At 43.1% G+C, this 13,535-nt stretch overlaps 1 long non-coding RNA gene across 2 annotated transcripts; it reads right to left on the bottom strand.

Moving 5' to 3' along the window:
- Positions 1-3,598: 3,598 nt before the first annotated feature.
- On the bottom strand, positions 3,599-11,696 carry LOC109366320. 2 transcript variants are annotated; one of them, XR_004159019.1, is made up of 3 exons: positions 11,432-11,696; positions 11,254-11,343; positions 3,599-5,385 (listed from the first exon to the last, which is right to left on the bottom strand). It is a non-coding gene; the product is annotated as an uncharacterized LOC109366320 (long non-coding RNA). The 2 variants fall into 2 exon arrangements; XR_002112604.2 differs by lacking the exon at positions 3,599-5,385 and adding an exon at positions 7,755-10,697.
- Positions 11,697-13,535: the final 1,839 nt, after the last annotated feature.

The raw sequence follows: 13,535 nt of genomic DNA, 5'->3' as shown, positions 1-13,535 counted from the left end.
AAAAAAGAAAAAAGAAAAAAAAAAAAGAAAAAAAAAGAGAAAGATTTGCTCCTATAATAAAAGACTAATTACTGATATACTTGCAGAAGGAAAATGAGTCTGGTATTTTTCAATTTTTTTCTTCATTTTCTTTAATATTTCCTTTAAAAAAAAAAAAACTATTAAAGCCATAATTTTCTTTTTTTAATTTAAAAAAAAAAAGTTCTTCATTCAATAGGAATACAGAAGGGCATTTTGGGCCTGTTCTGTTTTAGTGATCAACTGCAGGGCCCTTACAGGGGAATGGATCCCATTCATCTTACACTTCTACTTGAAAAGCAACAAAATCCTGGAAGTGTCTTTTTCTGTGTAAGGGAATTTAGGGTTCCTGGTTCAGGCAGAGCAGGTGCCAAGATTAAGGAGGAAAGAAGCCCACCCCTCATGGCTGCAGCACTATGTGATCTGAAGCAAATGAGCAAAGAGAGCAGCTCCCCCCCACAAAGACCAGGTTGCACTGGGGTCTGAACGAGTGAATGCAACCTAACCCCCTCCTCTCACACTTTTCCCTAAGGAGCAACTTCTCCTGGGTCTGCTTTGGGCTTCAGCCTTTCTGCAGATGTGATTTCAGCCCATCACAGCACACACTGCCATGCAGTGAATGCTCAGAGACAGAAAAGGGACTGCCAGGAGGGACTCTAGTTTTCTGTGCATGTATATCCTGGTGCATGTTTGAATAGAAAAATCAGACCCACTGCTTCTCTGTGGCCAGAAAACTTTGCATTGTTTCTGCGCTGTTTCATCTGCAATGAGCTTGGCTTGACTGGGATTTATCTCAGCTCCTAATGTGTTTAGAATGAGATAACTCTTGGCATGCTCTTTTCCAATTACCAAGGAAGGATCTATCACTTCAGAGATGGCAAATGAAATGCAGGATACCAATAAAGAGTGTACATTTCCATGGCATTCATATTAGAAAAGCCACTTGGCAGATGATGCATTTGTTTTTAATGTTCCAAACCATTGCAGACATCATGGATCAAGGTTTGCTGAGCAAAATCACATTTGCTAGTGACTGCTCGGCTATGTTTGAGACCAACAAGATTGCCCTGGCTTGCAGGGGAGCAGGTCTTTATAGAGATAGATCAGCAAGCCACATGACATGGTTTTTCAGTGATGGTATTCTGCAAAGGCTTTGAGCCTTGGGGAAATGCATGACTCCGGTGCAACCTGCTTGTCTGTGCAAATCTATAGCCTCCTATCAGATCAGTCACTTAAACATAGTTTTTCCCCATTTGTTGTTCTTTAGGGTCATGAGGAGCAGCTCTACACAGCACCCCAGTACTATACTGCCGTCTTTCCCTTGTTGAGACTAAGGACTTTCAGTGCCATATTTCCATGGGATAACAGCATCACAGGAAACTGGCCTGAAAGGGAGTGCAAGAGATTATGGCACAGATCCCTCACCTCAGAGAAGGACCAGGAAGCACCAAGGCACCTGGCAGGTGCTTCTCCAATCTGTCTTTAGAAAAGACAACAGTCTGAAGACTGCACAACCTCCTTTGGGTGTTCAGCTCAAAGCTTCTATTATTGGTAACTTGAGAAAGTTCTCAGCCTCACTGAAATCCTGTTGCTGCAGTCTGAGTGCACCATCTTTCACTCTTTTTTCCAGGCACAAGAACAGCTGATTCCCTTCCTTTCTGAAGACGCTTTTACCTTGTTTCATATCTTTATCTCACCTCTGAAGTTGTCTGAAGTTGTCTGTCCCCTGCTCCTTCCTTAAGCCCCTCCAGTTGCTCTATGTTCTTCAAGTACAGTGACCAATCTCCAAAGGAGGGTCCAGCCAACTCCTGACCTAACAGTAACTGTCTGTGTCTCTGAAGGAAGAGCCATGCCCTCATTTCAAGCATCAGGCTGGGAAACACAGACTGCTCCTTGGGTCTCTGAACTGCCACCATGTATCCCTGCCTCGGTACTTCCAGCTCCAAAACAGAAGGGAGAATTATTTACTGGCACACTAACACTGACCAATGGCATGAAACCCAGAGTAGGCAAACTTGCACTTTAACTGGGATGCTGGTATGTTTAAACACAAAAACCCTCACCACCATGCTTGTTAAACTTCAGTCTTGACTATGCCAGCGTAACAAATTTATTAAGCCTTGGCAGAATTAATTGCATTAAAAGCGCAGGCTCCATGCTGTCTGACTGTATAATAATTGCCATCTCGTTCAGCTGGGTTAGGCTCTTCACTGTGCTTTTTCCTGTTAAATTGTTACTGTCTTACACACACACACAAAAATAAACAAAACAGTCCACATTGGAATGTATCAGGTATCTATCAGAAGAGATAATTACCCTTCTAAACAGTGACTGCCAGCTCTGAAGGGCTGACCATGTTCAGGTTGCACATGGCTCCCTTGGCCCTGCTGCTTTGGGGGACGATGGATTGGCAGAGACTACAGCACATCCTCCCCGTGCCTCAGACATGGAGTTTGGGATTCAAATCCATCCTCAACGCCATTTCAAGAGGAGGGACCACGGCATGGCCCAGACATCAGCCCACATCCCTTTGTTGATGTCAGAGACATCTTGGCCTGTGGCTCCAGCACGTGTCAGCCGAAGCCACAGTGAGGACACTGTGGGCACACCTGTAAAGGTAATGTGCATTTCCCAGCAGACAACACCTTCAAACAAACAATGTTTTCTCAGTGACTCAGGAAAGAAGGCCATTCAGTGAAGTCTCCAAAAATAACCGTGACCTCTCTGTGCCTCTGCTCACTGACGGTGCTAATTCTTGTGCTTGCAGGGTGTGGTACGAGGCTCTTCCCAGCACCTGGTGTGCTCCAGGACTAAGTACCCATGCTCTGGTTGGCATCTGTTTCCCACTCCTATAAAAGCAAGTGAGGTTCTGGTCACGGCATTTGTGCTGCCATTTCACTGCACTTTCTTTCATGATTCAGCCCTAGATCATGGAATTAGTCTTCCAAAGAAGGGGTGGAATGTGCAGTGATTGAAAGGGAAAGGCTGCCTGTTACAGCTGGAGGGGCCAAGCCAAAGGTTGCCTTAGCTACAGCAGTAACACAGCTCAAAGGGCACTAGAGTAAAGGGTATTCTGCTCTTTCCTTTGCTTTGGGCTAGTTTGTTCCTCTCCTCAAGTTGCTTCAATATGCATTGCTTAGCAACTTGGGAATCATATGCTCAGGGCTTGCATGACTACGTGTTTATGGGCATGTGACTATCATCTACGTGCTAGAAACCTATATTCAAGCAAAGAGATTCTTGGGGAGCAGCAAGCAGTCTGCTCACATGTCAGTGACCACATGTTCCTCAAACATCATAAGTTGGTCTGTGGTGTTGCTGAGAGAGAAATGGACATTTCTCCTTTCTTTGGGTGCATGTTCTTTTTCACAGAGAGCCCTAGAATAACATCCTCTTTATATTCTAGCTTATGTGTTTAGTTTGACCTACGGGAAAACACAGAATTTCTGGCCTTTGGACATTCATACTGTTATCCAGAATTCAGACTGAGAAATGAAAATCTTGTGATTTAGTGTCCAAGAAAACATCTAAAAGCATTCCTATGATTGTGGATCATTTAATTCAGATGTTGAGTAACAGATTGATCTCACTTGGCATTAAATACTTACAATGTAGATATCAACATCTTAGTCAATTTCCCTGCTCTCTTTGTACAATGCAAAGGGATAAATAGGGGTATTTAAGTTACAATTCATCAGGTTTATGATATATTTTTGGACAACCCACTGATTGCAAGAAGAACTGAGATAGCTGGGACTATCTTCAGCCACATACCCCTGGTAATCTAGCAACCTCATCAGTTCACTGGTGTGTTGCTCCTAGCTTCTACTTGCTACCCCTGAAGGGACTTGTACCAGCTCTGTGTTGGTGTCTCAGACTGGCCACAACTCTTCAGATGGAACCAGGCAGCTATTAATATGCAATCAAAGCCCTGCTTTGGGCTGTGGTTGCTCAGAATATGTGTTGGCTGTTTGATCTCCCTTTTGTGCCTGACCAAAACACTCACACAATCCCAATGCTGCAATGTTTGTTGCATTAATGGCATTACTGTCATCTTCAAATAATGATCAGTTTTGAGTCAGACTCAGCATTAAACTTCATTTTACCTTGGTGACACACTGCTTTATGGGAGTTATAGTTTATGAGGTTGTACTTAAATTTGTCTGGCTTCAGTTTCCAGCCACTGCTTCTTATCATGTCATGTCCTTCTTCATTGCATTTAAAAAGCTCTTTAACATTTTAACCTTTTTATTGACTGTATCTAACCTGACACTCAATCTTCTTTTCCTATATAAATCAGACTTATCACTTTAACTCTCTAACCATATTTTTCCAGGTCTCTAATGTCTTTATTTGCTTCTTCTGAATAGTGGTTCCACTTTGTCAACTCTCAAGAAATGCACATGCTAAGATGCAGGTCTCCTTTTATTAGGTATCATCTCAAAGGCAGAAATCTGACTGCATCCTCCACAGTACCTTTCAGCTAGTGGGGAGAAACAAGCTTCACTGAAGGTCAACATGAATGGCTCCAACCTTTATTTTTGCATGAAATGAGAAGGGTGGCTCTAGGATGACAATTTTGCTTTCTGCCTATTTTAACTACAGTTTCTCTGCTTGATATCATGGAGGAAAATACCAGTTACTCCATGTAGGGAGGATAGATGACTTGATATTCCATCACTGTACCAGTGGTCACAGCATAACACAAACTCATTTCCCAGTGGTCTCCAAATGGCTATCAGAGAGTCATGACTTTCAGTTGCTTCTGACCCACAAAAACTCCAAAGTGATGCCCTAGAGGTTAAAAGACTGAGTCTTATTACAAATCCCTTCAGCTTTCAGATGTGCTTTCATTTGTTCTCCAACACCTAAAGGTTTAATTAATAAGGATTATTATTTTTCACAACGCCTCTCATCTGTGCAAAAATTGGTTTGGAGACCAATTTCCAAGAACTCCTTCTGCTTAGGAATTTTTCCCATGATATGCACTAACATTCTCTCTGCTAGTATTTTTCCCTATTTTAAAGCTTCAGGAATAAAATCTAACCATTCATTAGGAAAGTAACCTTCCTTAATTGAAAACTGATATTTCTATGTGGAAAATGAGGCATATAGATGAAAATATTCGGTAATTCATCTTCAAAGAGCTAGACTTCAAAGCTAAAAAGAAGCAGCTGTAATGCAATGGTAGGATTTGTAGATTCCCCTCAGATTCTCATATTCTATTTTGGTTATTTTTTATGTTGCAGTTGAGCTGGAACATCCATTCCTTGTTTCTGAGTTTTATCTCCATTTCTGTGCATCCTCAGTCTCTGCGATCAGGGTTGCATCTCATTTATTCTGTTCCATGGAGAAGTCTCACTGAAACTATTGAGATTATGCAAAAAGAAACAAAAAAAAAAAGGGCAAGCATCAGATACACCATCTGTGTGAAGCTATCTGATATATTACTACAGTAGCAGGCAGACTGGTCACAGTCATGCTATTTTTGCACCAGTAAATCTGTAATCAGAATGTGCCTGTGATAGGTTTAGCATACACCATACTTACAGCAATAACTCTTGACAGCACTTACATCTTGCAGGCACAAGAGAGGGCCACTAAATGATGAAAAATCAGACATTTTGCCTCAAAATATCCAAGTAGTTTACATGTAAGGAGATTTTACTTCATGAAAAGTGAATGTAAAATGGAGTGCTTCCACTGTGCTAAACATAGATGAGAAAAAGGACTGGATTTTTCCATTATATTGACAGCTAACCAGACTGAGAGTTTATGAAAGTATGTTCTGCTTTGGTGGGAGCAGCTGGCAAATAGCTTTGATATGGATGGGAAGAGCCATGTGTGAGCATCAAAGGAATAGCAAAAGTTCACTCAGGAAGCACTCTGGGTAAAAGCATTGCTTGATCTTGCAATCCTACCCCCAGTGATTTTAATAATCACCAAGTAACAAGTGAAAAGTTTAATCCTTCCATAACACAAGTCCACTAAAGGGAAGCCAATTTAGAGAAATCTCTGCAAAGGCAAAGGAGCCAGCTTCTTTCTGCATGGCCTGTGAAGAGTGCTAGAGGCACTGCCAAAAAATACCATCAAGAAGACTATGAAGAGAGGTACAAGACAAATGTCAGCAACCACTGTCCATGCAGAAAAAATCCCAACAGCAATCAAGCAGCAACCATTTGCAGGCAGTGAAGGTAGCAGAAGAAGATTTGAGCACCTCCAAGACATTCAGTAGGATTCATTACTCTTCACATGACAACAACATAAATGTCTGTTCCTGGGCCCATCACCTTGGTTTCCTCCTGTATTTTGGCTGTCTGCAGTGTTTGACCATGCCAGCTGCCAGATTGGTCCCCAACATTGTTTTGGCCATGGGCTACCAATTCCTATCCTAAAGACCTGATGGATTCAGTAAGGGTAGTAGCAATCTGGGGCATCCTCACTACTTTAGAGGGAAAGAGCATTTCCTGCCATTCCTTGCCCTTCATTTTCAGTGCCAGATAACAATCTCCTCTCTAGACTTTAGTATTCAAATACCTGGACATCTAGATCAGTGCTAATCACTCAAGTTCCATTTTTAATCAATGGAAATAATTTTCACTTTCAAGATGCAGTCAGAGCCATTATAGACTTTAGGATAAGGAAAAATGAATCCTGAGGTGGCTGTATTTCTTTGTTGACTATAAAAACAGTCTAGACACTTAGCTCATAGGCAGAAATTTACAATGTGAACATCTGGAGTTGGTCGGATAAATCCCACCTCTCCCATCAAATTGTTATGAATTTCTTTTGTAAAGATACCATTAGTGAGGACTGAGTCTGTAGCACATCACAGACAAAGAGATTTCCCTTTATTTGTCTACCAAATGTTGCAAATAGAAATTTACCTCTCTAATCTAGTGAACAACAAAAAAAGAGGCCTACAGCAGAAGTTGTTAAGAAAGTACTTATTTAAATACACAGCTTAATTTAGAGAATATGCAAAATTTAGTCAAATAAATGAAAATGTTTTAACATAATCTGTTATGGGAAATGGTTGCAAAGGTTGTTCCCTCAGAAGCAGACCAAGTTCTCAAAACCAGCATTTGGTAGGGTAATTGCTAGCTGACAGCCCAGCTGACCCAATGCATTTTTTCCATCCAACATGAGCTGGAGTGACACAAATAAAAACTGTCTGATCCGATATTACACCTGCCCATAACAAAAATAAAACTTATAAAAACAGTGAGAACATGACTGAGTCAGCACACTGAATTTATAGCAGATCAGCATTCTGCATGCCTGGCTGCAGTGCTTCTGGTAACACAGGGACCTGCTGCTGTGCAATGCTCTCTGGGCTGCTCCCACTGTGATGGAAAGCTCAATGATTCAGTAAGGGGAAAAGCAGACCAAAAACATGTTTGAAAATTCCATTCTCAATCCCATTTTAAATGTACAAAATGACACGAAGTTTAGCCTCGAGCACAAATAAAGACCTTGAGTGTTGTCAATATCTGGATTTAAGCAGGTGTAGCTAAGTTAATGCTGCTCTATGTTGGATTATTCACTGCAGACAGCACTGAGCATTCCTGTGCCTGAAATCTCCCTTGTATGCTGAGTATGGACATGGCTCACAACCATTCTATAACTTAAAGCTTCTCCCCCATTATGAATAATTTGCAGGAGAATTTCTTTTATGGAGTGAAGAGATGACAGTAAAGTACTTCTGCAGATCGTGGACCATTGCAGGGATGGATTTGATTGCAGTGATCTGCATTCATGAGCACTGGAGCTGGGAGTGAAGACTCCCTTCACTTCTGCAGCTGGGGGAGGGCATGGTGCCACTGGCTGTGAGCTCCATGCTCCTCCAATACACCCAGGTATTAGCTGAAATTTATGACCAGCCATCCACACCTGCTCTGTGGATTTATTCCCACCTAACATAAATATTCATAGGAGAGCCTGCGGCCCTTAAGGCTGCACAGTTGGGAGCACCGTTTATTTTTCTGAGTGTAAGGAATTAATGGCAGATGAGCACTACCTCTGGGTTCCTGGATGACCTCACTGAGGTCCCCGTTAGATGGTGTTTGGTTCCCTGCTAGCATAAACAGCTTCTGAGCGTCTTGTTTTCTTTCCAAATGCAGGAAATCTCCCACCTCAGGATTCTCCCAGCAGGATGGATGATTCACCCCAAGACCCACTGCCCCTTCCTCCAGCTCCAGCTGGGGACTCGAAATAGAAAACTGCCTCAGATGGATTGCACAGCAAGGAAACCCTTTTCTGACCCAGCACACACTCCTCACACAGTATCTGTTTCATTCTCAGAGCACAGATTTCCGGAACTCCATCCCCTCTTTGTGGCCTCCAGACGCCTGACGTCAGCAGTACTTCCTTGCATGTTTGGCATGCTTGAAATTGCTGAGACTTAGCTGGGAAACAGAGGGGATTTGGGGAAACAAGAGTAAGATTCAGTTTTCTTTCCTAGAGAAGGAATTTGCTTCCGGACACCACTTTGTTATGCACCATGCATGTTTATTCTTTGTTTTGCCATAGCTTGCTTGGCTGCTCAGGCTGCACACTCCTTCCAGCAGATGTTTCCTGCCAGGATCCTGCACTGAAAGAGCCCACTTCAGGCTGCCAACATGTCAGGGGTTAAGGATGATACTTTACAAATGAGAGAATTGGATTCATCTTGCCACCCAGCTGTCTCCCATGCCCCAGGAGCAGCAGGTAGGCAGGACACAGCCAGGCAGGAGGCCTGAGATGTTTCTGTATTATGAATAACTTCAGTGAATGCAAATTTCTGGCACATAGCGTGCAGATGAAGAACGGTCTCAGCATGAAGGTGAGGGAAACAGCTTAGTTTAGCTTTGACTCTGCAGCCTCTGCAGCCTTAATTGTTGTTATAACGGCAATGACAAAAGCCCGGTTAAGGCTCTGGCAGCAACTTGATGGGAAAGACCAAAGGACAAATACTTCTGCAAGAAGCAGGCACTGATCCAGGCCAGCAAATGGTCTGCAATTCTATTTCCACAAGGCAGGTTTTTTCCGATGCTAAGTGCTAACTGGGCAGAGTGGTGGCTGAGGAAGAGTAGGTGTAGGTCTAGCAAAGGCTCTGGCCCTGGGGAGAAATTTCTTAAAGTGGGCTGGACCTGGAGAACCATATTTCAAGATAATTGTGCATGGGAAGAGCTACTTGAAGGATGACCACCTCCTGTCCTCCTTTCCAAGCAGGTTTGTAAAGAGAAGTCTAATTTCCTAAGTGAATTGAGCAGAATCCTTCACTCATCACAGATGTGGCAGTGCTGTTGCTACCACACAGGTGGCAAACAGGTGGCCCATTTTTCTCCATGTTTGCTCCAAACCATGACCTGCTTTTCCACCTGCTGCCTCTTTCCTTCTTGTATCTCCCTTTTTCACTTTCCTCCCCCACCTCTGATGAAAGAGTTGTTGGGCAGGCTGATCTTATATGTTTTGTGCTGCCTGAATGTTATCCTCATTTTTTGAGTCCCTCACAGACATGGAATCATACAATTTTTTAAGTTGGAAGGAACCCTTAGCAGCCATCTGGTGCAACTCCCCAGCAATAAACAGGGACACCTTCAGCTGGAACAGCGGGGCTCAGAGCACCATCCAGCCTGACCTTGAGTGTCTTCAGGGACAAAGCATCCACCAGCTCTCTGGGCAACCTGTGCCACTGCCTCACCACCCCTGTTATAAAAAATTTCTTCCTTATTTCCAGTCTCAGCTCTAACTCACCAGCACAGACCCATCTACACAGTCACTGACAGCACAGTGGGTCGTACACTCAGGTTCTGCCAAGGAAGCATGAGTATTAGCTTGGATCGTCAGAATCAGGAAACAAACCATTGGGCAAGAGAGTACTGAGACAATATTTTCCACACAGGTTATGTTTCCACCATCAGTTTCAGTGCTAAGAGGCAGGAATTGCTTTCAAACAGATTGAAGGGCACAGGTCACCAAAAATGATCTGTTTGTAGTTTCTGCTGTCAAAACAGTATACGTACACAGATCTCAGACAGCCTTGTAATCTGGGCCTGTCTCCTTTCATTAACCATTAGATAGCATGCTGTCCCCAGTGAGATGGGATGATGTGGGGAAAATCTGGGGAAGCCAAGTGCAATTTTGGGAGGTAGAAGGAGGGAGTCCTTCTATGACTAATTAAGCTGATGACACCATGATGTTAAAATAAAACTGCCTGCTAAACAAGTCACGTGCAAGGTAGCTGTGGAAGGACAGCAGCAAGACGAATTTCAAAGGTGATCTGGCTGTGTGAACCCTGACCTGGCTGGCACCAGACACGTACGCAGCACTACACTCCAACATGAATGTTTATTTTCTGCTCCCTACGTGTCAAAGTCCCACTCCTGCACAACCACTGACGTCATCCAGTACAGCAGCATAACATGGGGTGATGGTAATGCACTGAGATCCATTAGGGACACAAGAAGGAAGGGGACAACATGCTGTTCACGTATCATAGATAACATCTGAAGAAGGAAGGATACCAACTTGTCCATCATATTGTGCACTGAGATGTCTGCAGGCCCAGAAAAGACACACAGACACACAGTTTTGTTGGTGGCAATGTTAACCAGCAGCAGCCTTTCAAGCATCATCAGTGGTACTGCTACCAATGTGGTTAGAGGTAGGCATCAGTAGTTGACTAGTGTTCAGTACTGTACAAAATAGAGGGAAAGAGTCATAAAATCAAAGAATCATTAAGGTTGGAAAGAGATCATCTAATCCAACCATCACCCCATGCCTGTGACTGCTAAGTCATCAGAACAAATGTGTTCATACACTTATGCTGTTAACATGACATGTGGTAAGCATGTACTGTGCTCTTCTTCCATCACAGCATCATGCACACAGCAGCACAGCTCTGAGAGAGCAGCAAGTTGTGGCAATGCTACAACCTTCTCAGCAGCTCTTCTCCATAGCAAATAACTAAATACATGCTCTTAGCTGGAATCTACTTGTGGTAGATTTATTGGGTCCCTTTTACTAAATTCCAAATAAAAAATGTATCTACTTGCAAAATAAGTTTCTGTTTTAGCACACATCAAGTATCATTACTTCTGATGAGATTGGAGCATTCTCAGTGAAAGTGACTGTACAGTGAGGGTGCTATGAGTGGTCTGTCACAGGAATGTCCCTTAATGTCCTGCTGGGTGACTCCCAGCCCAGAAATAGCTAAAACAATAACATTATCGTCTCCAATGTTCTACTCACCTTGTCTATGCAGATTGTAGGCTGTGTAATGCTGTGTATCTCCTCATGGGAATCACAAGAGGAGTGATGCATTAGCTCTCCTAACAAAGCCTGTCATGTAAGAAAATATGAATAACCTTGTGATGTGAGAAACTTGAGATAAGTAACTCAGGCAGGGGGGAACAGCAAATCAGCCTACCTCTGTCTCCTCCCTGGGATGATCCTAATATCCTCCACTCCTTCAGGAGTGCTGATTGCTTGATCTGTACCATTAATTTCCCATTCATTAGGACTTTTCTATCTTGATTGTAACTTCAAATTGGAAGCAAGATTTGGTACAGCTGTGAAAAGAAAAAAAAAAAATGAAGATGACATCTCTGCTGGAATAAATGCACTCTGCTGGGCTGTCCAGGGAGGTGGTGGAGTCACCGACCCTGAAGGTGTTCAAGGAATGTTTGGATTTTGTGTTGAGGAACATGGTTTAGTGAGTACTATTGGTGATGGGTGGGTGGTTGGACTGGATGATCTTGAAGATCTTTTCCAACCTTGGTGATTCTGTGATTCTGTGATTCTGTGAAGCAGAATATACCTCCATATACCAACCACATTGCTGACTCCTAAAGTCAATATTTATACATTTCTGCACCAGGAATGTTAACAGCAGGTTTCAATGTGGTGAAAAACAAATATTAATGTGTTTGCTTAAAAGTCAGATTAGGCTGTGTCCTGGTAAATATTCCTCCTTGTAAGTAGAGGAGAGGTTGATCGCCCTTTCCCCTTCTCAAAAGCAGCCAAACCAAATTAAAAATTAAAAAAAAAAATAATTAAAAAAAATCAATTATACATTTAGTTTTTAATTAAGGAGGTACCAAACCCAGTGGGAACAGAAGCCTTCGGGAGCTGTCAATCATTCTCTCAGCCAAGAGGGACAGTTTTACAGCACGGAGAGTGGCTCATAAGGACACCATCCAGCAGTGCTCTTTCTAAGCAAGGAGAAAATGCTCCCAGGAGACAAAAAAAGAGATCAGACCTCTTCCTGAGAAGAGGCCAAGGTGCTTAACAAAGTGCAGCTGAGCACCAGCATTTCATTCTTTATTCTCTCGTTTGCCCTTCTGCTCTGCAAGGCCAATCACTTCAAGGCAGTCACTGCCAGCATGGTCCATCTTCCTTCCCAGAGGTTCCTGCATGGAGATGAATGAGTGCCATGACAGAAGGGATGACAGAAGATCACAGAACACTACATAGTATCCCTTGGTCCTCCCAATCTCCATCCCTTATCACAGCAGCTGGTGCTGGACGGGCCAGCAGGACACACACAGTACATACCCACACTTTGAAACCACCCCATCAGGTTTCATGCCACCTGAGAAGGATGAAGGGCTGAATTAGCACCTGAATAGGCACTTCCAGGCAGTGGTATTAGGTAGGCTGCTAGGTATCTCAGCAGCCCTCAGCCAGCCACACCAGGTAGCAAGCATGTCTTACCTGCAAAATTAAACAATTCTCTTTCTTATATTCTGCTTATTTTCCTTTCTACTTTAGAGGAGAACTGCCAAAACTGGAGGTGGATTTGCAAGCTGGGTTTAGTTACACTGGGGGACTATAGGCAGCTCTGCTCCTCCTCCTGTGCCTGCTCCCAAGGGAAGGCTGCACGGTCCTGGTGGTCCCACTGGCTTCTTTCTGTATTCCCAAGATGAAAAACTAGGAAAAATGCAAGAGTTGCTTTTGTAATTCTCAAGGACAGCAAGTGAAGAATGTTTCATCTTCTCCACCTCTCTGAGCAATGCTTGTGGTTTCTTGTTTTGGCTTATAAATGCACTAAGGTGGATTGAGTTTGGCTTCACACAGCACCAAGCACACTGGGGACTTAGTCCAAGGCAGAAGCAATTAGGGCACAACCTAAATAAGCAGCATCTTTAATCACATACTTCCCCTGCCTGCTCCATCTCTGCCTTTAGGGAGCTGCACTTAAGCCAGGACTGGGCTGAAATGAGCAAAGGGTTATTTCTTTCACTGTCACATAAACAATGACCCTAACATCTCCTGTGGAAGCTATTTCAGTACATGCTCACTCGTTCCCCATCTCCCAGATCACATATTATTTTACAAGTTCACATTAAAAAGGTTAATGGAGGAAGCAAGCATTGGCACTCATTTTCACTTTCCCAAACTGAGTCACTGCACTGGCATAATTCAGCTCATGCAAAGCTCCACATAACAATAATACCTACACCCAAAATCTTTCCTTTTTTTCTCTTTCAGCAAATCTTTTCTTTTTTCTTGACCCCTCTCTGGATGAACTT

This window comes from Meleagris gallopavo, chromosome 2 (genome assembly GCF_000146605.3).
Source record: "Meleagris gallopavo isolate NT-WF06-2002-E0010 breed Aviagen turkey brand Nicholas breeding stock chromosome 2, Turkey_5.1, whole genome shotgun sequence".
NCBI classification, from domain to species: domain Eukaryota; kingdom Metazoa; phylum Chordata; class Aves; order Galliformes; family Phasianidae; genus Meleagris; species Meleagris gallopavo.
This window is presented reverse-complemented; position numbering and strand designations above follow the sequence as displayed.